This window comes from Caretta caretta, chromosome 21 (assembly GCF_965140235.1).
Source record: "Caretta caretta isolate rCarCar2 chromosome 21, rCarCar1.hap1, whole genome shotgun sequence".
Lineage (NCBI taxonomy): Eukaryota > Metazoa > Chordata > Testudines > Cheloniidae > Caretta > Caretta caretta.
Window position 1 is genome coordinate 17,484,671 of NC_134226.1, and position 22,357 is coordinate 17,507,027.

Sequence of the window (22,357 nt, forward strand, 5' to 3'; positions counted from 1 at the left end):
TTAGAGAATTAATATGGTACACCTTAGGCTTTCGGTTGGAGGTGGGGAATGCTATGAGATAATTAACAGCTCCCAGGCGCTCCTGGACCGTGAATGGCCCTTCCCACGATGCTTCCATTTTATGGGCCTGGAGCGCCTTTAAGACCATGACCTGGTCTCCTACTTTGAAGGAACGCTCTCTGGCATGTTTATCATACCAGGCTTTTTGCTCTTTTTGAGCATCCTGTAAGTTTTCTCTAGCAAGGGCTAAAGAGGTTCGGAGGGTGTTCTGTAGGTTGGTTACAAAGTCCAGAATGTTAGTTCCTGGAGAAGGTGTAAATCCCTCCCATTGCTGCTTCACCAACTGCAATGGCCCCTTAACCTCACGGCCATATACAAGTTCAAATGGGGAAAACCCTAAACTGGGATGTGGTACAGCTCTGTAGGCAAAGAGCAACTGCTGCAACACTAGGTCCCAATCATTGGAGTGCTCATTTACAAATTTACGTACCATGGCCCCCAAAGTTCCATTAAACTTCTCCACCATGCCATTTGTTTGATGGTGGTAAGGAGTGGCAACCAAGTGATTTACCCCATGAGCTTCCCAAAGCTTTTTCATAGTTCCTGCCAGGAAATTAGTCCCTGCATCTGTGAGGATGTCGGAGGGCCAACCTACCCTGGCAAAAATGTCTGCTAGTGCCTGGCACACACTTTTAGCCCTGGTGTTGCTTAGAGCTACTGCTTCTGGCCATCGGGTGGCAAAATCCATGAAAGTCAGTATGTACTGCTTTCCTCTGGGTGTCTTTTTCGGAAAAGGACCCAGAATATCCACAGCTACTCGCTGAAATGGAACTTCAATGATGGGGAGGGGTTGTAGAGGGGCTTTGACCTGGTCTTGGGGTTTTCCCACTCTTTGGCACACCTCACAAGACTGGACATAGGTAGAAACATCCTTGCCCATTCCTTCCCAGTGGAATGACCCCCCCAAACGGTCTTTGGTCCTGTTCACCCCAGCATGGCCACTAGGGTGATCATGGGCTAAGCTCAAGAGCTTGGCCCGGTATTTAGTTGGAACTACCAACTGTCTCTGAGGATGCCAGTCTTCCTGGTGTCCACCAGAAAGAGTTTCCTTGTATAAAAGTCCTCTTTCTACAACAAACCTGGATCGATTAGAAGAGCTGAGAGGCGGTGGGTTGCTCCGTGCCGCCGTCCAAGCTCTCTGGAGGCTTTCATCTGCTTCCTGTTCGGTCTGGAACTGTTCCCTTGATGCTGGAGACATCAGTTCCTCATGGGATTGTGGACCTAGGCTTGGTCCCTCTGGAAGCGATATAGGGGATGGAGCTGTTTCTGTTGACTGTGAACCGCTCTCCGCTGGTGCACTATGTTGGGATTCAGGCTCCGGCTGAGCCTCTTGGGTCGGGTTATCGGCTGCTGCCAGTTCAGGTTCGGTGGGGCCCTCTGTTGTTGAGGTTGCAAGTACTGGATTCAGTGCTGACACGGGGTCTGGTGTTGGTTGTTCGGCTGGTTCCGGTTCTGGGACTGGTTCCGTCTGGGTCTCTGGGACTGGATCCACTACTGCTGTTGCAGACATTGGCCTGGGGTCCAGGTCCATCACCTCTGACTGGGTCCTGATAGAAGTTTCCGGAACAGAGCTAGGCCTCACGGCTTGTTTAGCCTGGCTGCGGGTGACCATTCCCACCCTCTTGGCCTGCTTCACATGATTGGCCAAGTCTTCCCCCAACAGCATGGGGATGGGATAATCATCATAGACTGCAAAAGTCCACATTCCTGACCAGCCCTTGTACTGGACAGGCAACTTGGCTGTAGGCAAATTGAAAGAGTTGGACTTGAAGGGTTGAATCGTCACTTGGATCTCTGGGTTGATTAAATTGGGGTCCACTAAGGAAGCATGGATAGCTGACACTTGTGCTCCGGTGTCCCTCCACGCGGTGACCTTCTTCCCGCCCACACTCACAGTTTCCCTCCGCTCCAAGGGTATCTGGGAGGTATCTGGGCCTGTGGACCTCTGGTGTGATTCCGGTGCAATGAACTGTAATCTGTTGGGGTTCTTGGGGCAGTTGGCCTTTACATGCCCCAGCTCGTTACATTTAAAACATCGTCCAGCTGATGGGTCACTGGGGCGAGGAGGGTTGCTGGAGAACGGGGTGGTGGGACGATAAGGGGTCTGGAGGGTTCTTTGGGAGGTAGGTGGGGCTTTGGGTGGCCCCCGGTAATAGGGTGTGGTCTGGGGTGGTCCCTTCTGGTCTCCACTCCAACTGCGACCAGTTTTCTTCTTCTCTGCCACCTCCACCCATCTGGCTCCAATCTCTCCTGCCTCGATTACAGTTTTGGGCTTCCCGTCTAGGATGTATCTTTCTATTTCCTCAGGAACACCCTCTAAGAATTGTTCCATTTGCATTAGGAAGGGCAAATTTACTGGAGATTCAACACTTGCTCCTGATATCCAGGCATCCCAATGTTTCACAATGTGGTAGGCATGTCGGGTAAATGACATGTCTGGTTTCCACCTTAGGGCTCTGAACCTCCGACGAGACTGCTCGGGTGTTATCCCCATTCTGACTCTCGCCTTGGATTTAAACAGTTCATACTTGTTCATGTGTTCTTTAGGCATTTCAGCTGCCACCTCAGCTAAGGGTCCACTGAGCTGCGGCCTCAGCTCTACCATGTATTGGTCAGTAGAGATGTTGTACCCAAGGCAGGCCCTTTCAAAGTTTTCTAGGAAGGCCTCAGTATCATCACCTGCCTTGTAGGTGGGGAACTTTCTGGGATGGGAAGTGGTACCTGGAGAAGGATTGCTAGGGTTTGTTGGTATATTCTGCTGGGCCTTTATCCTCTCCACCTCCTCCACATGCTTCCTCTCTTTTTCCTTCTCCTCCTCCACATGCTTCCTTGCCTCCATTTCCCTCTTGTGGGCAGCCTCCTGTACCTCCTTCTCCAGCCGCATGAGTTCTATCTGTCTTTCATGTTCCCTTTGTCTTTCCTCAGCCTGAAATTTGGCTAATTCCAGCTGTAGTTGAGCTGAGGATTTGGTCATTCTAACCTCTCTGTTTTTAACTAACTTTACACCTGAGGTTTAGAAATAAACAAACAAAACTTGGCTGTAAAATTTTGCTGTGCTGCAATAGAATACCTATTCTCTGATAGGTTTCAGAGGAACAGCCGTGTTAGTCTGTATTCGCAAAAAGAAAAGGAGTACTTGTGGCACCTTAGAGACTAACCAATTTATTTGAGCATGAGCTTTCGTGAGCTACAGCTCACTTCATCAGATGTTTACCGTGGAAACTGCAGCAGACTGATAGTGATTGTCAGCCTACAGAAAAAGACAATTCCCTTGTCTCTGCTCTGGGCCCAAATTAAAGCAAAAAACCTCCAACTACTTGGAAACCTGCTTACCCAGCCCAAAGAAAAAGCAAATGGGTAGAACACACACCCCCTATTTACTTTTAGGAAGAAAAGAAAAAAAAACCTCTGGATTGGAAGATTTCCCTGCAGGAGTTAAGTACCCTGCCTCCAGGCAAAAAAAACCTGCAATTCACAAGATAATCCCCTTTTGTCTCTGCTTGGCCACAAAGCAGAGAGAAACCAAGCTGCTTTCAGTTTCAAAGCTGCTTTCTGGACTTTCTTTCCAAAGAAAAAAAAAATTTTCCTTTTTAAAATCTGTATTTCTAGTTCAAAAAATCTCAACTGGATCTCAAATGATTTCAGGTTAATCCCACCACTGTGCCACCATGTCAAGGTTCCTCCCCCACTCTGAACTCTAGGGTACAGATGTGGGGACCTGCATGAAAAAAACCCCTAAGCTTATCTTTACCAGCTTAGGTCAAAACTTCCCCAAGGTACAAAATATTACACCCGTTATCCTTGGAATGGCCGCTACCACCACCAAACTAATACTGGTTACTGGGGAAGAGCTGTTTGGACGCATCTTTCCCCCCAAAATACTTCCCCAAAACCTTGCACCCCACTTCCTGGACAAGGTTTGGTAAAAAGCCTCACCAATTTGCCTAGGTGACTACAGACCCAGACCCTTGGATCTTAAGAACAATGAACAATCCTCCCAACACTTGCACCCCCCCTTTCCTGGGAAATGTTGGATAAAAAGCCTCACCAATTTGCATAGGTGACCACAGACCCAAACCCTTGGATCTGAGAACAATGAAAAAGCATTCAGTTTTTACAAGAAGACTTTTAATAAAAAATAGAAGTAAATAGAAATAAAGAAATCCCCCCTGTAAAATCAGGATGGTAGATATCTTACAGGGTAATTAGATTCAAAAACATAGAGAACCCCTCTAGGCAAAACCTTAAGTTACAAAAAAGATACACAGACAGAAATAGTTATTCTATTCAGCACAATTCTTTTCTCAGCCATTTAAAGAAATCATAATCTAACACATACCTAGCTAGATTACTTACTAAAAGTTCTAAGACTCCATTCCTGTTCTGTCCCTGGCAAGAGCAGCACCCAGACAGACACAGACCCTTTGTTTGTCTCCCTCCTCCCAGCTTTTGAAAGTATCTTGTCTCCTCATTGGTCATTTTGGTCAGGTGCCAGCGAGGTTACCTTTAGCTTCTTAACCCTTTACAGGTGAGAGGAGCTTTCCCCTGGCCAGGAGGGATTTCAAAGGGGTTTACCCTTCCCTTTATATTTATGACAAAAGCCGACCTGATGTATGCTGTTCACTGCTCCTTGCTGACAGAGAAAGGAGACCCAGAGGGGGGTGATTTGAGGCGTTTTGTTTTTTCCCTTTGAAATCTTGGGAATGTCAAGATTGGCTTTCCCAGCTTTTGCTGGCTATCTCGTCGGGGGACCCAGAGCTGTGGATTGGGGACCCGAAACTGACAGAGTATCAGTGCCAAGACATTAACAAAGATCACTTTTCTCCCAAGAGTTTCTCAGGAGTGTGAGTTAAATACCCATTAACACCCCCCCCCCCCAAAAAAAACAGTGCTTCAACCCGATGTGACGAAGTGAGACTGTTCTTAATGTTTCTTCTGAATAGTGTGGGGGTGCTTCAGTTTCCCCTAGGCAGTTCTTAAGTCTCTAGGGGGGTGGGGTAAGGGTGTATGATCACTGCAGAGCCCTAGAGGGCAGGTGTGTGCAGGGGTCTGGACACAGAGAATGGCCGACACCCTGTTTCCTGGCAACTGATGGCCTGGGCCCTTCCCCCCTGCAAGGTGAGAGCTAAAGGGTTGGAGAACAAAGGAATCCGGTGACCTCCTGGCCCGGGAAAGGAACAAAGCCCAGAGGAGGAGGGGCTGGAGAGAGTTTCAGTTTGGGGCTGGCTGGAGACATGGAGTGAAGGGCAGATGTGGTTGTCTGGCTGACTGCCCCCCATAATGGACCCAGCTGAGGGGTCCTGTTCTCTGCACCTACAAGCTCTGTTTTAGACCATGTTCCTGTCGTTTAATAAACCTCTGTTTTACTGGCTGGCTGAGAGTCACGTCTGACTGCAAAGTTGGGGTGCAGGACCCTCTGGCTTCCCCAGGAGCCCCGTCTGAGCAGACTTGCTGTGGGAAGCGCACGGAGGGGCAGAGGATGCTGAAGGCTCCGAGGTCAGACCCAGGAAGGTGGAAGCTGTGTGAGCTTTGTGTCCTGAAGACAGGCTGCTCCCAGAGAGGAGGCTTCACCAGAGTCCTGACTGGCTTCATGGGGAGCAGTTCCAGAGCATCGCCCAGGGACTCCGTGACACCCCCCCGCCCCCCCCCCCCCGAAAAAAAGTGCTTCGACCAGCCTGACCAACTCTCCCTTCTCCCCTCGGTGGCCGAGGTTTCACTTCCTTGGTACCTGCAAAGTCATAATCCTGCTAGCTTTCCAGCCATCCTGAGAGAGCCCCAGGCAAAGATGGTTAGGGTGGATGAGACCTGAATTTCTAATGTAACAAACAAGCAGGCAAATCTTTTAAGAAAACACTTTTCAGGCCTTCTTTGTCTGATAGGAAATGCCCAACTCCCCAGCCATGGACCACCCCAGGGCTAATAAACCAAGTCAAGCATGCAGAGTCATTCTTCCTGGGGCCTTTCCCACCCCTGCAGAGCATCAGTGTAGCAGGCAAGCGCCCGGTGCCAGGCCGGCACGTGGAGCTGGCAGTGCTGGGCGTCAGTCCCAGGTGAAGCAGGGCCTTGCTGACCTGTGTCACAGGCTGGAAGCGTGTGTGGCTTGCTTTGAAATGGGAGGTGGGACTGGTCTCCCCAGCTGTGCCCGCCTGTCCATCACAGCAGAGGAGGGAGAGCCCTGGAGGGAGAGCCCCGCATGAGGTCCGAGAAGCCTGCCAGCCACTACTCCCTGTGCAAGCTGGGTGCTTCCGGCACTGGCTTAGTCTGCTGCAGGGGGTCCCTCGGGTTTCCCTGCCCCTCCCCAGGCCTGCCCAAGCATAGGGCTGTGTCACACCATGAAGCACTCTCCTGGCTCTAGACTTGAAGGGAAGGGGGGCAATGGTCCGGACCCTAGGCTGGGCGCTGGGAGACCTGGCTCCAATGCCCTGCTCAGCCCTGGACTCGTTTGTGACCTAGGCAATTCACACAGGGTTCGTCTCCGTTTGACCTGCTCACGCCACCACCTGTAACCAGTAGGGTGGCTCGGGCCAGCTGCCCGCATAGAGGGTCAGCTGGGATTGCAGCTCAAGCAGAGCTGGCATGGGAACGTCTAGGCCAGCTGAGAATCCCACCTCCCCCTTAGTCGTCTGTGCTCCATGGGGGATAACAGCTCTGTGCTGGGGCACGGGGTGCAGGAGGGGAAAGAGTGTGACCTGCTCTGGTACTGCAGTGACTGGGACAGTGGAAACACCACCGGCGGGTGGCCAGCTCCTGAGATGGACTAAATCCATCTAGCCCCTAAGGATCGCACCATTTCCAGCTGGGTCCCCCTAGTGCTGCTGCCATTCAGGGAAGGGGGATCTGTTTCCCTGGAGAGGAGCGTTTCCCATTTTGAAATGCGCTGGATGGCTCAGTGCCCCCGCTGCTCACAGGCCACTCCCAGGGACCCGCAGATCAGACCCAGGGGATTGTCAGAGTGCTTGATAAGAACAGTTCTGGGGAGTGGGGTGAGGCAGAGAGGGGGCTGCATGGCAGGTAACCTTATTTAGCACCCGCAGCCGGTGCCAGGTTGGAGTTACGGGGCGGGGTTGTAGGAATTTTTTTCTCTTATTTTAAGGCTACTTGCAACCCTTCAGAATTGCTCCTGGAGGGTTCGTTTCACTCTAGCTAGCAGGAGCTTGCTTCAGAGCAGTGTGGCAGCTGAGAATTCCCTCTGGCAGGTGCGGGTTTTGCTGCCCTAATTGTTGGACTGGATGCCAAATTCTGTTTATTGTATGTGTCAGAGAGCAAGGAAGAGAGCACCTGTGTGTGTGTGTGTGTGTGTACCTGCACATGTGTGGGTGTGGGTGGGCATGGGTGTGCATGAGCGTGCATGGGCGTGCGTGGGCGTGCGTGGGTGTGAGACACAGAACATACTATTATTGGCAGTTATTATTAAACATCTTTATGCGGAGCCCATTTGGACACTTCCCAAAGCTTAATCTGAGCCGGCTAAGATGCTGCTGAGCCAGAACAAGCCCCCTGCTTCCTGCAGCACTCCCAGCCAGCAGGAATTAATCCATTGGCAAGGCCAAAAGAGCCAGGGCTTGCAGTTCTTTTGGAGAGGGGCAGATTCCTGTCAACCTATTGCTGGGGTCCTCAGCAGCTCACAAACACTGGTGAAATAACCATCAATGCCAGTGCTACAGATGGGGAAACTGAGGCTCAGAGACATGGTCAGGGTCACACGGGAAGCCAGGAATTGATCCCTGATGCCCCAAATCCCAGCACAATGCCTGGAGGATGGTGTGGATTGCACTCTCAGCAAATTTGCGGATGATACTAAACTGGGAGGAGTAGTAGATACGCTGGAGGGGAGGGATAGGATACAGAGGGACCTAGACAAATTGGAGGATTGGGCCAAAAGAAATCTGATGAGGTTCAATAAGGATAAGTGCAGGGTCCTGCACTTAGGACGGAAGAACCCAATGCACAGCTACAGACTAGGGACCGAATGGCTAGGCAGCAGTTCTGCGGAAAAGGACCTAGGGGTGACAGTGGACGAGAAGCTGGATATGAGTCAGCAGTGTGCCCTTGTTGCCAAGAAGGCCAATGGCATTTTGGGATGTATAAGTAGGGGCATAGCGAGCAGATCGAGGGACGTGATCGTTCCCCTCTATTCGACATTGGTGAGGCCTCATCTGGAGTACTGTGTCCAGTTTTGGGCCCCACACTACAAGAAGGATGTGGATAAATTGGAGAGAGTCCAGCGAAGGGCAACAAAAATGATTAGGGGTCTGGAACACATGAGTTATGAGGAGAGGCTGAGGGAGCTGGGATTGTTTAGCCTGCAGAAGAGAAGAATGAGGGGGGATTTGATAGCTGCTTTCAACTACCTGAGAGGGGGTTCCAAAGAGGATGGTTCTAGACTGTTCTCAATGGTAGCAGATGACAGAACGAGGAGTAATGGTCTCAAGCTGCAGTGGGGGAGGTTTAGATTGGATATTAGGAAAAACTTTTTCACTAAGAGGGTGGTGAAACACTGGAATGCGTTGCCTAGGGAGGTGGTGGAATCTCCTTCCTTAGAAGTTTTTAAGGTCAGGCTTGACAAAGCCCTGGCTGGGATGATTTAACTGGGAATCGGTCCTGCTTCGAGCAGGGGGTTGGACTAGATGACCTTCTGGGGTCCCTTCCAACCCTTATATTCTATGATTCTATGATTCATGACTGGACCATCCTCCCACCCCCAACAGCTCTCAGAGGCAGGGGTCTGCTCCGGGGACTGCTCCGTCACCAGCCCTGCCCTGGCATGCTTGCCCCCGTGAGAGCACACACAAGTGTGCCTGTCTGGGGGAGCGTGCGGGACCGAGCTGTGAGGGCTGGAGTTGGAGCTGGAGCTGGCCTGCCCGTGAGCAGGGCTGTAACCATTCGCTGGGGTAAGAGACCTCCCTGCCTTGGGTCTCCTGGCTGACTTCCAGTCCTGCCAGGCTGTCCCAGCACAAGCCCAGCAGGGCAGCCTTCCTCAGCCCACCATCCCCCTCCCCTGCCTGCCAGCACTGCCCCACACACCTGGTGCACAGCCAGGACATCCCGAGGGGCAGGGTCCTGCAGAGCACCTGGCCTGGCCTGGGGGTGGTGAGTGTACAAGGGGGTAGGCAGGGAGCCAGCCCAGCCATGGTGTGTGGAGGGTTTGCGGACTCTGGCTACTGTCGGGTTTTTCAGTAACATTCGCCCCGCGCTCACTCCCCAGAAGACGTTTTACAAAGCGACCAAACCTGATTCAACAGGAAGCCAAGGGCTGGGATCCTGCAGGGCACAGAGATGGGAGCATCACTGTGAACCACCTGCTGGCCCTGCAGGAAAGGTGGGCGAGGTGATCTCACATTAAACTAGCTTCCTGGCTCTGCAGGCTGGGAAGTCTTGATTATGTAAGCCGGGGAATAGTCCCACTCTTGTGGGGAACTTTCCTGGCTTCTGCACTACCCCAGTGAAGTGGGCTAGCAAAAGGATCTGAGTCCTCGCTCCCACTTCCTTTAGCTAGTGGCCTCCCTGTCCTTGAGGACTCCCCTTCCACTCTCCTGTCTGGCAGAGTCCTCGTAACCCCAACAAGGCTGGGCCCAGGAATCCTGGGGGGCTCTGTGACGAAGTAGAACTGTTCTTAATGTTTCCTCTGAATAGTGTGGGGGTGTCTCAGTTTCCCCTATGCAGTTCTTAAGTCTCTAGGTGGTGGGGTAAGGGTGTATGATCATTGCAGAGCCCTAGAGAGCAGGTGTGTGCAGGGGTCTGGACACAGAGAATGGCCGACACCCTGTTTCCTGGCAACTGATGGCCTGGGCCCTTCCCCCCTGCAAGGTGAGAGCTAAAGGGTTGGAGAACAAAGTAATCAGGTGACCTCCTGGCCCGGGAAAGGGACAAAGCCCAGAGGAGGAGGGGCTGGAGGGAGTTTCAGTTTGGGGCTGGCTAGGGACATGGAGTGAAGTGCAGATGTGGTTGTCTGGCTCACTGCCCCCCAAAATGGACTCAGCTGAGGGGTCCGGTTCTCTGCACCTACAAGCTCTGTGTTAGACCATGTTCCTGTCGTCTAATAAACCTTCTGTTTTACTGGCTGGCTGAGAGTCACGTCTGACTGCGAAGTTGGGGTGCAGGACCCTCTGGCTTCCCCAGGAGCCCCGCCTGAGTGGACTCGCTGTGGGAAGCGCATGGAGGGGCAGAGGATGCTGAATGCTCCGAGGTCAGACCCAGGAAGGTGGAAGCTGTGTGAGCTGTGTGTCCTGAAGACAGTCTGCTCACAGGAAGGCAACTGCCCCAGAGTCCTGACTGGCTTCATGGGGAGCAGTTCCAGAGCATCACTCAGGGACTCCGTGACAGGCTCGACCCCCAACCCTGCTATGGTCACCTAGGACAGAGGCTAGGGTGTCCCCACTCCGGGGTACTCTCTCTGCACTGGGCACTTCTGTGACCCACTGACCATTACATACAATTTGAAGCAAATGCAAGTTATTTAATCAACCATTAATTTTAAAAAGAGTAAAGGAAAATGGGAAAGGTTAAAGGAAACACATCAGCCCGCTCTGTGGCAGGGAACATCACAAACAGCGTCTCTGGAACATCCGGACAGTTCACAGTCTGTTCCTTGTAGGTCCCAGGCCTCCTCCTCAGGCCCTGGCTGTGCTGCAGGGGTGCTGCGGGTTGGACACTTGCTTTGGTGGTGGCCACACGCTCTCAGGCTCTAGGTGGGAGAGCCCTTCTTCCCAGCGTTGCCCCCGCCCTGTCAGGGTTACCAATCCCCCTCCGAGTCTGACCTGCAGAGCCTCCTGGCTGAGGTGTCTCCCTGTGCTGGACCCGCTGCCCAGGGTCCCTCCTTGCTCTCCCCAGCTGCTCAAGACACCTGGCGCCGGACTGCTCCAGCCCCAGCTTCAGCTCCAGCCCCACTCTGCCTCAGTACGGCTGCTGCTCTGCCTCCAGCTCCCTGGGCTGCTTCTCTGGCCCCTCATAGAATCATAGAATATCAGGGTTGGAAGGGACCTCAGGAGGTCATCTAGTCCAACCCCCTGCTCAAAGCAGGACCAATCCCCAATTAAATCATCCCAGCCAGGGCTTTGTCAAGCCTGACCTTAAAAACTTCTAAGGAAGGAGATTCCACCACCTCCCTAGGCAACGCATTCCAGTGTTTCACCACCCTCCTAGTGAAAAAGTTTTTCCTAATATCCAACCTAAATCTCCCCCACTGCAACTTGAGACCATTACTCCTTGTCCTGTCATCTGCTACCACTGAGAACAGTCTAGAACCATCCTCTTTGGAACCCCCTTTCAGGTAGTTGAAAGCAGCTATCAAATCCCCCCTCATTCTTCTTTTCTGCAGACTAAACAATCCCAGCTCCCTCAGCCTCTCCTCATAACTCATGTGTTCCAGCCCCTCATCATTTTTGTTGCCCTCCGCTGGACTCTTTCCAATTTTTCCACATCCTTCTTGTAGTGTGGGGCCCAAAACTGGACACAATACTTCAGATGAGGCCTCACCAGTGTCGAATAGAGGGGAACGATCACGTCCCTCAATCTGCTGGCAATGCTCCTACTTATACATCCCAAAATGCCATTGGCCTTCTTGGCAACAAGGGCACACTGTTGACTCATATCCAGCTTCTCGTTCATTGTAACCCCTAGGTCCTTTTCTGCCGAACTGCTGCCTAGTCGCTTGGTCCCTGGTTTGTAGCGATGCATGGGATTCTTCCGTCCTAAGTGCAGGACTCTGCACTTGTCCTTGTTGAACCTCATCAGATTTCTTTTGGCCCAATCCTCCAATTTGTCTAGGTCCCTCTGTATCCCATCCCTACCCTCCAGCGTATCTACCTCTCCTCCCAGTTTAGTGTCATCTGCAAACTTGCTGAGGGTGCAATCCACACCATCCTCCAGATCATTAATGAAGATATTGAACAAAACCGGCCCCAGGATGGAGCCTTGGGGCACTCCGCTAGATACCAGCTGCCAACTAGACATGGAGCCATTGATCACTACCCGTTGAGCCCGACAATCTAGCCAGCTTTCTATCCACCTTATAGTCCATTCATCCAGCCCATACTTCTTTAACTTGCTGGCAAGAATACTGTGGAAGACCGTGTCAAAAGCTTTGCTAAAGTCAAGGAACAACACGTCCACTGCTTTCCCTCTGGCTCTGGTTGCTACAGCTCTGCTCCCAGGACAGGGTCTGCTCTCTCTGGGCTGCTTTTCTGGCCCCTCTGGATCTGGTTGCTGCAGTTCTCCTTCCAGCACAGGTCTGCTCTCTGGGCTGCTTCTGTGGCCCCTCTGGGTCTGGGTGCTACAGCTCTGCTCCCAGGACAGGGTCTGCTCTCTCTGAGCTGCTTGTTAGTAAGGGGGCAACAGTCCCCTTACAGTAACATGACCTGTTCCCTGGGGCCTGGCAGGGGCTGGAGAGAAGGGGAACAACCTTCCCCAGTCACTTGCTGGGACACCACCTCAAAGGCTCTCTCTCTCTCTCCCACTCTTCCCCATGTAGCCTTGCCCAGCCTGCCGCCTTTCACCCGGGACATAGGGACACACCCTGACGCACTGCAGCAGCCTGGCTGGTCCCATGGTAGCTGCAGAGACACTCCTGATGTTTCCAGGCTAGGTCTGACGTCCCAGAAGGGGACTTGCTCAGCGCTTCTGCCCTCACTGTGTGTGGGGCCCGCCCTCCCGGAAGCAGCCCCTCTGCGAACGGCCAGCGCTGCTCTCCTGTTGCAAGGGCAGATGAACTGCTAGGACATGCGAACCTGTTTCCATCTAGACTTGGCTAATCAAAGGGAGCAGACGAGGCCCTGGATGTGCCCTGGACAAGCTGGATCACGAGCTCTGCTGCGTCTCCAGGAGGTGTCGGCTGGTCTTTGACGCTCAGCTCACTTGGGGAAGGTGCTCCAGGTGCCCGGAGAGTTCAGAGGCTCTGACTGCAGAGCAGCGGGCACAGCAGGTCAGCGGAGATGCTTTCCCTTTGTCTCCTCGGCTGTGCTTTTGTGCTGACAGTTTCAGGGGGTGGCTGCCTGGGGACGGCAGGTTCCTGAGAGCCTGCAGAACATAATTGTCCTCCTTGTTGTGAGCACCTGTTCTGTCCCCGAACACGGGGTAGCGCCACGCGGCAAAGCTCTGAGACTCAGACCAAGACCTTGTTAGGAATCGGTTCCATGCCGCGTGCCACCCACCCAGCCAAAGTCCCAAGCGCGGTGTCAAGCCTGGTGAGGGCTCTCCGGGGAGCAGGCTGCTCCGATGAGGAGTCCAGAGGGGAAGTCTCCAGGACATGACAGCCCCTTCCCATCCACTCCCACGCACCTTGGCTCTCTCTGCTCCCTTTGCCTGGCATAGCTTCCTCTGCATCCCCCAGGACAATGTCCTCACTGTGTGAGCCTTCTCCTCTGCATCTGCTGCTGTCTGGAACTGCCTCCCTGCACCACCTGGCATCACTCCCTCACTCTGTCCTCCCTATCTGGGGCCTAGCACCTCGGCACCTAACCTGTGTCCTCCCCTAGGAGCCAGGCAGGCTGATGCCTCTGACACCCGCCACCTCCACGTGGGAGAGTCCCTGCCTCTGGCTCACAGCACTTGGAGCCCCCAGTGTGGATGTGGAGCCCCCAGTGTGGCTGCTGCAGGGGGTGGCGCACGCAGGGCACCCAGTGCAGGACGGCATCACATGGCAGCTCATGGGGCCACGGGCCTAGGGCGGGAATGGCTGGCTCAGCTGATTGGCAGGCATTTACACCCAGTCTGGCAAGTCGTCGCCATCCCGTGGCTGTTTGGGGGCCCCTGCATGGAATGAGTTTGCAGGGTCTCAGACCAGTGACTCATGGCAAGTGGCCCCAGCAGAAAAATGACACCAAACACTAATTAGCCTACTTCCCAGCTAAGCTGGGAGACCGTCTCCCCGCTCGTCTCTTCCAGGGAAGGGGGGACATAGAGGCAGCAGGGGCAGGATGGGAGGAAGCTGTGCCAATCTGTGCCCACGCCGGGGCTGTCAGCCTGGCACCCAGCACCAGCATTAAATTCACCCTGGGTCGCAAATCCAACCGGCTTCTGGGATTCTCCTTCTGTTCATTTCTGGTCCCTAGAAGAGCAGCAGATGGCTTGTTAATACCCACCCCAGCCCCAGCTGGCTGATTGCAGAGGCTTTCCCAGCTCCTTGGATTTATTCGCCTTTCAGGCTCCTCTACTTAACGCCAGCGCCTCGTCTAACTCCACAGTAAATGTTCCACACGCCTCCTTGGATTGGTCGGATTCCCTCTCTCGGCAGCCGTTTGTCACCGGAGTCTCTTTGGGGGTTAATTTCCCTGATAGAAACAAAAACTCTCCTGAGCCCCTGGATCCTGACTCTGCATTTCAGGCATCAGCAGCCGACAGCACCAATGGCCCAACTTGCAGGGGAGCTGAGCGTCCTGAGCTCCTGGAGGCAGGATCGGGCCCCTGAGGCAGCAGGGTTGTCTGGGGTGCAGGTACATTGGGCTCCTTAATGAGATCGGCTTTTTGTAATCAGGGGAGGTTGAGGGCTTCTCCGAGCAGCCTAGAAGTGACGCGTTGAACAAGGTTGTTGGGAGCTGGGACGATCCTGCCAGGACCTTGGAAGCAGCCAAAGCCTCCAGTGCCACCCTGGGTTTCCCAGAAGGGCCCAGCCTGCCCAGGGCAGAGGAGTCGATGTCAGAGCAGAGAGGCACATGCAGGAAAGCTGACGGCTCATTATCTCAACAGCTGCTTCTGCTCTCCTCCAGCAGACCACACTCCCCTCTCTGATCTGGAACTGGCTCCCGTGCCCCTTTGCCTGCTCTGACCACTCGCTAGCGCTGCCTGGGTGAGTCCCGTTCCGCTAAAAGGGGCACGTGTCTGATAGCCATGAGCAGCGTTGACTCTGAGCCTCGCCTGTGCCCCATGAGAGGACCCCAAATGCCCGGTGCTGCTGGCGGGCATGTGCCATGTGCTGCCTTGCGATGCGGCAGGCTGGGTGGAGAGCTCCTGGCCGTGCCCCTCACAAGTCCATTGCCAGGGCTCAGTGTTAAACCAGTAAGCTCGGGGCGTCGGGGCACAAAGGTGTTTGTGTGTGGTGGGAGGTGGGGCTGCGGGGTTCGCTCATTTCACTTGCATCCAGGTCCCTGGGCAGGTGGGGAGGTTGGTCGGGCTTCAGAATAAGATGCTGGATGTTCCTGTCCCTGCCCTGAGCAGCGGGTGAGCCACGTGTAGCGAGGGCTCCGGGAGCTGAATTTATACAGCCCAGGAAAGGGGGAGGGGGAGGAAGAGGTCCGAGCAGCGGCTATAAATCCCTGCTAGGTAACAATGTGAGCGCGGGAAGGGAATTACTCACTGTCTCTGGAGCAATGGCCTGCTGCCAAGGAAGAGAGGAGCGATGAGAGACAGGCAGCAGAGCCAGGGAGAGGCTGGGGGCAGGGATGGAATAAATGGGAATAAATGTTACACGCAGGTCAGGGTGGTGTACCGCGACTCAGCCAGCTCAGTCCCGTGGCAAAGACGCCCCTCAAAACCCCTTCAGCCCGTTAGAAAAGAGACAGAAGGGAAAGCAGTTAAAGCCTTTGCCATGTAAAGTCAGCCTTGCCTTGTAACACCCTCGGCCAGGGCCTCTCCCTTCAGTGGGAGTCTTTAGAAGGGAAACCCCCGTGTCTGGCAGCAAAGGCTGTGTCTGCACTGCACACCTTACAGCGGCACAGCTGGGCCTCCAAGGTCTTGTCGCTGTAAGGCACGCAGGGTAGCCGCTCTTTGTCGGCAGGAGCGAGCTCTCCTGCCTACCAGATACAACCACCCCCGACAGGGGGCAGCAGGTTTGTCAGCGGGAGAGCATCTCCACACCGACACTTTTCGTTGGTAAAACGTTTGTTGGTCGGGGTGTGTTTTTTTCACACCCCTGACTGACAAAAGTTTTACCGACAAAAGTGCAGTGTAGACATAGCCTTTGATGGTATCAGAGTTGGTATGAACTGTCCTTGGGGCAAAGAGCAGAAGTTAGCCGGGCTGGGCTGAGCGGTCCTTGCTGTGGTTGTTAAAGTCTGATCCTGGTTCCTAGCAGACAAACCCAGCCAAACACACACACGAGGGGAGAACAGAACAGCCAGGAGTGGAAACGCAGCTCCTGTCTCCTGGGTTGACTCTCACTTGCAATGACAGTGCTGGAAAACGCCAGGCCCAGCACACGGTTTGAGACCTGGCGACTCGTACCAGCATTGGGCTGTTTAGGGCACTGCTTTTAGCTGCCTCGTTCTGGCCCCAGGCTTACAGCTGTGTTGGACAATATACAGACTTGGCCAATTAAGCCAGAGGCAAAAGCAGTGAGACAGACAAGAGAAGAAATAAGGGGGGAAGGAAAAGGCCACAGGGGCGGGAGAGGGCGAAGTCTCACATCTCAGGTTGGGGTTGGAATTTAGCCGGAGCCGGTGGAGGTGCTGGTGTCATCTGGGTCCCCTGCTCCGGTCTGCTCAGGATATCTCTCAGGAGTCAGCCGAAGAGGTGCCTAGAGACGGTGGGGATGGTGTGGTGATGGTGAAGCTCGTTCCTTCCCCATCTCTCGTCTTGCAGCCCACCAGCATGGCGGGAGCCAGTTTCTCCCACAGATTCCTTTTGAGAGCCCCCAAAAGGGTGAATAGCTCAGCCCCTCGGTATTTCATTCACCAATCAGGCCTTGTTTCTGACACACCAATTTTGGTCCATTGATTTCCAGTCCCACTCTTCTCTCGTACCAGGCACGTTCCTAACACGGCCCTTGGGTTGTAGCAGGAGCCTTTCTGGCTGGACTGTCTCAGTCTGTGTCACACGTCTGCCCACCGCCGTTTGTTGTGATCGGTTGTTGTGACACCACTTGAACTTCTGTTCCCGTCCCACAGTGGGGCTCACGGCTAGGGTCACTGGAGAGGCCCAGTGATCACAACAGGGGGCACAGACCTCGTTGGGGCAGGTGGGATGGGGCTGGGCTGGGCTGCGCTGGAGTGGGGGTGGGGAGAGCTGCGAAGGGCAGTACCAACAGGGTGGAGTTGGTTCAGCCTGGGTGACCCAACTGGGGAAGGGGTGGGGGAAGGCAGAGTCTCAACTCATGGCTAATGCCGAGGGCAACTGGGCTCAAGTCCCTGTTCTGCCACTGACTCCCCGTGTGACAGTCACTGCCCTGTTCCATGCCTCAGTTTCTCCAGTCTGTGAAATGGGGATGCTGCTCCTGGCCTGGTTCCCATGGGATTCGTTCATTAATGTTTGTGTAGGCTTTGAACTCTTGGTGTAAATCAGCAAAGCTCCATTTACTTCCGAAGGCTACCCTAGCTGCAGATCTGGCCCTGTGATTTTCTGAAGGAGGGGCAAGCGAGGAGGAGGGCTCTGCTTTGCACTTTAGAATAATAGAATCATGGAAGATTAGGGTTGGAAGAGACCTCAGGAGATCATCTAGTCCAGGGGTAGGCAACCTATGGCACATGTGCCAAAGGCAGCACGCAAGATGATTTTCAGAGGCACTCATATTGCCCAGGTCCTGTCCACCGGTCTGGGGGGCTCTGCATTTTAATTTAATTTTAAATGAAGCTTCTTAAACATTTTAAAAACCTTATTTACTTTACATACAACAATAGTATAGTTATATATTATAGACTTATAGAAAGAGCCCTTCTAAAAACGTTAAAATGTATTTCTGGCACGCAAAACCTTAAATTAGAGTGAATAAATGAAGACTTGGCACACCACTTCTGAAAGGTTGCCAACCCCTGATCTAGTCCAATCCCCTGCTCAAACAGGACCAACATCAACTAAATCATCCCAGCCAGGGCTTTGTCAAGCCGGGTCTTAAAAACCTCTAAGGATGGAGATTCCACCACCTCCCTAGGTAACCCATTCCAGTGCTTCACCACCCTCCTAGTGAAAAAGTTTTTCCTAATATCCAACCTAAACCTCCCCCACTGCAACTTGAGACCATTGCTTCTTGTTCTGTCATCTGCCACCACTGAGAACAGCCAAGCTCCATCCTCTTTGGAACCCCCTTTCAGGTAGTTGAAGGCTGCTATCAAATCCCCCCTCACTCTTCTCTTCTGCAGACTAAATAAGCCCAGTTCCCTCAGCCCCTCCTTGTAATTCATGTGTCCCAGCCCCCTAATAATTTTTGTTGCCCTTTGCTGGACTCTCTCCAATTTGTCCACATCCTTTCTATAGTGGGGGCCCCAAAACTGGACACAGTACTCCAGATGTGGCCTCACCAGTGCCGAATAGAGGGGAACGATCACGTCCCTCGATCTGCTGGCAACGCTCCTACCAATACAACTCAATATGCAATTAGCCTTCTTGGCAAGAAGGGCACACTGTTGACTCATATCCCACTTCTCATCCACTGTAATCCCCAGGTCCTTTTCTGCAGAACAGCTGCTTAGCCAGCCAGTCCCCAGCCTGTAGCAGTGCATGGGATTCTTCCGTCCTAAGTGCAGGACTCTGCACTTGTCCTTGTTGAACCTCATCAGATTTCTTTTGGCCCAATTTTCCAATTTGTCTAGGTCACTCTGGACCCTATCCCTACCCTCCAGCGTATCTACCTCTCCCCTCAGCTTAGCGTCATCTGAGAACTTGCTGAGGGTGCAATCCATCCCCTCATCCAGATCATCATTGAAGATGCTGAACAAAACCGGTCCCAGGACTGACCCCTGTGGCACTCTGCTTGATACCAGCTGCCAACTAGATATCGAGCCGTTGATCACTACCCATTAAGCCTGATGATCTAGCCAGCTTTCTATCCACCTTATAGTCCATTCATCCAATCCATACTTCTTTTACTTGCTAGCAAGAATACTGTGGGAGACTGTATCAAAAGTTTTGCTAAAGTCAAGATATATCACATCCACTGCGTTTCCCATATCCACAGAGCCAGTTATCTCATCATAGAAGGCAATCAGGTTGGTCAGGCATGATTTGCCCTTGTTGAATCCATGTTGTCTGTTCCTGATCACCATCTCCTCCTATAAGTGCTTCAAAATGGATTCCTAGAATCATAGACTTTAAGGTCAGAAGGGACCATTGTGATCGTCTAGTCTGACCTCCTGCACAACGCAGGCCACGGAATCACACCCACCCACTCCTGTAACAAACCTCTCACCTATGTCTGAGGTATTGAAGTCCTCAAATCGTGGTTTAAAGACTTCAAGGTGCAGAGAATCCTCCAGCAAGTGACCCGTGCCCCACGCTGCAGAGGAAGGCAAAAAACCCCCAGGGCCTCTGCCAATCTGCCCTGGGGGAAAATTCCTTCCCAACCCCAAATATGGCGATCAGCTAAACCCTGAGCATGTGGGCAAGACTCACCAGCCAGACACCCAGGAAAGAATTCTCTGTAGTAACTCAGATCCCACCCTATCCTAGTGTCCCATCACAGGCCATTGGGCATATCTACCGCTAGTAGTCGAAGATCAATTAATTGCCAAAATGAGGCTATCCCATCATATCATCTCCTCCATAAACTTATCGAGCTTAGTCTTGAAGCCAGAAGCCAGATATGTCTTTTGCCCCCACTGCTTCCCTTGGTGCCCCCAGCAAGCAGCACAACACTGCCAGAAAACTACACACTCCCTTCACTAGACTGTCTGTTCCTTTGCCTGGCTCTTCGTCTTCCCCCCAGACTCCCCTGTTTCCAGCTCTGTTTGCTAGGTCCTGACTTTTCCGGGGACTGAGGTGAGGCTGCCCGGTCTGTAATTCCCTGGATTCGCCTCCTTCCCTTTTTTAAAGATGGTCACCACATTAGCCTTTCTCCATTCTTCTGGGACCTCCCCTGATCGCCATGAATTTTCAAAGATAACGGCCAATGGCTCTGCAATCACATCCGCCAACTCCCTCAGCAGCCTTGGATGCATTGCATCCAGCCCCATGGACTTGAGAATGTCCAGCTTTTCTAAATAGTCCTTCACCTGTTCTTTCACCACTGAGGGCTGCTCACCTCTTCCCCAGCCTGTGCTGCCCAGTGCAGCAGTCTGGGAGCTGACCTTGGCTGTGAAGATTGAGGCAAAAAAAGCATGGAGTACTTCAGCTTTTTCCACATCCTCTGTCACTAGGTTGCCTCCCCCATTCAGTAAGGGGCCCACACTTTCCCTGACCTTCTTCTTGTTGCTAATATACCTGTAGAAACCCTTCTTGTTACCCTTCACATCCCTTGCTAGCTGCAAGTCCAATTGTGCTTTGGCCTTCCTGATTACACCCCTGCATGCTCGAGCAATATTTTTATACTCCTCCCTAGTCATCTGTCCAAGTTTCCACCTCTTGTAAGCTTCCTTTTCGAGTTTAAGCTCACCAAAGATTTCACTATTAAGCTCAGCTGGTCGCCTGCCGTATTTGCTATTCTTTCTGCACATCAGGATGGTTTGTTCCTGCGCCCTCAATAAGGATTCTTTAAAATACAGCCAGCTCTCCTGGACTCCTTTCCCCCTCATATTAGCCTCCCAGGAGATCCTGCCCATCAGTTCCCTGAGAGAGTCAAAGTCTGCTTTTTTAAAGTCCAGGGTCCATATGTTCTGCTGCTCTCCTTTCTGCCTTTTGTCAGGATCCTGAACTTGACCATCTCATGGTCACTGCTGCCCAGGCTGCCACCCACTTCTACTTCCCCTACCCATTCTTCCCCGTTTGTGAGCAGCTGGTCAAGAGTAGAACAGCCCCTAGTTCGTTCCTCCAGCACTTGCACCAGGAAATTGTCCCCAACACTCTCCAAAAGCTTCCTGGATTGTCTGTGTACTTCTGTATTGCTCTCTCAGCAGACGTCAGGGTGATTGAATTACCCCATGAGAACTAGGGCCTGTGATCTGGAAACTTCTGATAGATGTCTGAAGAAAGCCTCGTCTACCTCATCCTCCTGGTCCGGTGGTCTATAGCAGACGCCCACACCACGACATCACCCTTGTTGCTCTAGCTGGGCTAACATCTCATCTGGTGCAAGGGGGCAAAGCTCTATTCGAGTCAGAGGGGTGCACCCATCCATACCACTTCGGAATCTGCTCTGCTGTGCCCAAGAGCCAGCCCCTGCGAGGGCTCAGAGTGAAGCTGCACAGCACCCTTGGGGAAATGGAGCAGGCTGGCTCCTCCTCCGGATGATGGGCATCCTGCTCTGGCGCACAGCGTCCCGTGATTCCTGGTGCATCTGCTCAGGCTGGCATGAGCAGCAGACCCCAGCCCTCTGTCCTGCGGCTTTGGCACTGCCAGGAGCCTTGTGGGCAGTGAGAGACAAGGGACACTAATGGACCAGCCATTAGAACAGCTTGCCTTTCACCCTGCCCCTCAGCAAACCTTGGAACTGGATGAGCCTACCCATCATATCTCTGAGCTGTCCACTCCACTCAAAGCAGAAGAGCCAAATGCAGAAGATGAACGGAAGAAGTGGGAGGAAGGCCGCATGGACTACATGGGGAAGGATGCTTTTGAACATATTAAAAAGAAATTGGATACATTTTTAAAGTAGACTTAATTCTAATGCAATATATTGATTGTTCTAATGGCTGGAGGGCAAACACTGGCCAGACCCCAGGTGACTTGCTGCAAAGTCTCTGTGAGCTTTAGGGTGAGGATTTGGAGGGGAGCTTTCCCCATGTCCAATACCCAACCCCCCAGCCATGCCTCCAGCCCCACGCTCCCTGCCCGGCGTAGGAAGCCTGGTGCCTGCTAAAGCACTTGGAGGGCTGCTGGAGACAGGCTGGTGAGCTTGCCAAGGTCCCAGGAGTTTAACCCCTGGCAAACGCACAGGTTCTGCCACCTCCTTTCGTGATCTTATCTCCCCGTCCGAAGCATTCCCGTTGGGCTCGGTCAGTGAGTGTCCATGGATAGAGAGCAGAGCTCCACAGAGACAGAGGGACGGGGGCGGGGGGCCAGCTCTGCAATGCACCATTCTCCATGCCCTGCTGCCCGGCCGAGCCGGCTGTCTGCAGAACTTGGGGCACGGCTCGGTGCCAGGCTTCTCGACAGCTCTGCCCTGGCCCTGAAGTGCACTGCCCACCCCCCTCTGGATCCCACCCTACAGTCCTCCCCACATGGGGGCCTTTAGTTCCCCCCATGTGCCCCAGAATCCTTTGCAGTAGCATCTCCAAGGGGATGCTGGGTCAGCCAGTGGCAGGCAGGGCTCTGGAATCTGCTGCTTTCAGAGGCTCCTTAGTGGCCTCTGCAGTTGGTGGATCTGAATCGGGGTGGGGTCCCTTTCGGGGTGGGAGCGAGATGGGCAGACAGGGCAGCTGAAGGAGGGTGCCGGGCTTGGGACTGGCTTGGGACTGGAGATGCCGCCGTAGGAGTGAAGCTCTACAGTAGGGGGCTGCCCCCACAGCGCAGGCCTAAGGCAGCCCCAGTGCCAGGCCGCAGGGCTCTTCATGCCAGCCCG

General features: G+C 53.4%; 1 protein-coding gene across 4 annotated transcripts in view; it reads left to right on the forward strand.

Annotated features, from left to right (window-relative positions):
- CPNE5 (copine 5) overlaps positions 1-22,357 on the forward strand; it is a 214,894-nt gene that overhangs the window by 75,508 nt on the left and 117,029 nt on the right. The window contains exon 1 of one of the 4 annotated variants that reach the window (XM_048826651.2): positions 14,473-14,842. The exons of the other annotated variants lie outside the window; for them this stretch is intronic. The gene's annotated coding sequence lies outside the window, so the exon portion shown is untranslated. Of the gene's footprint in view, positions 1-14,472; positions 14,843-22,357 lie in introns of those variants that run through there. 4 annotated transcript variants of the gene reach the window in all.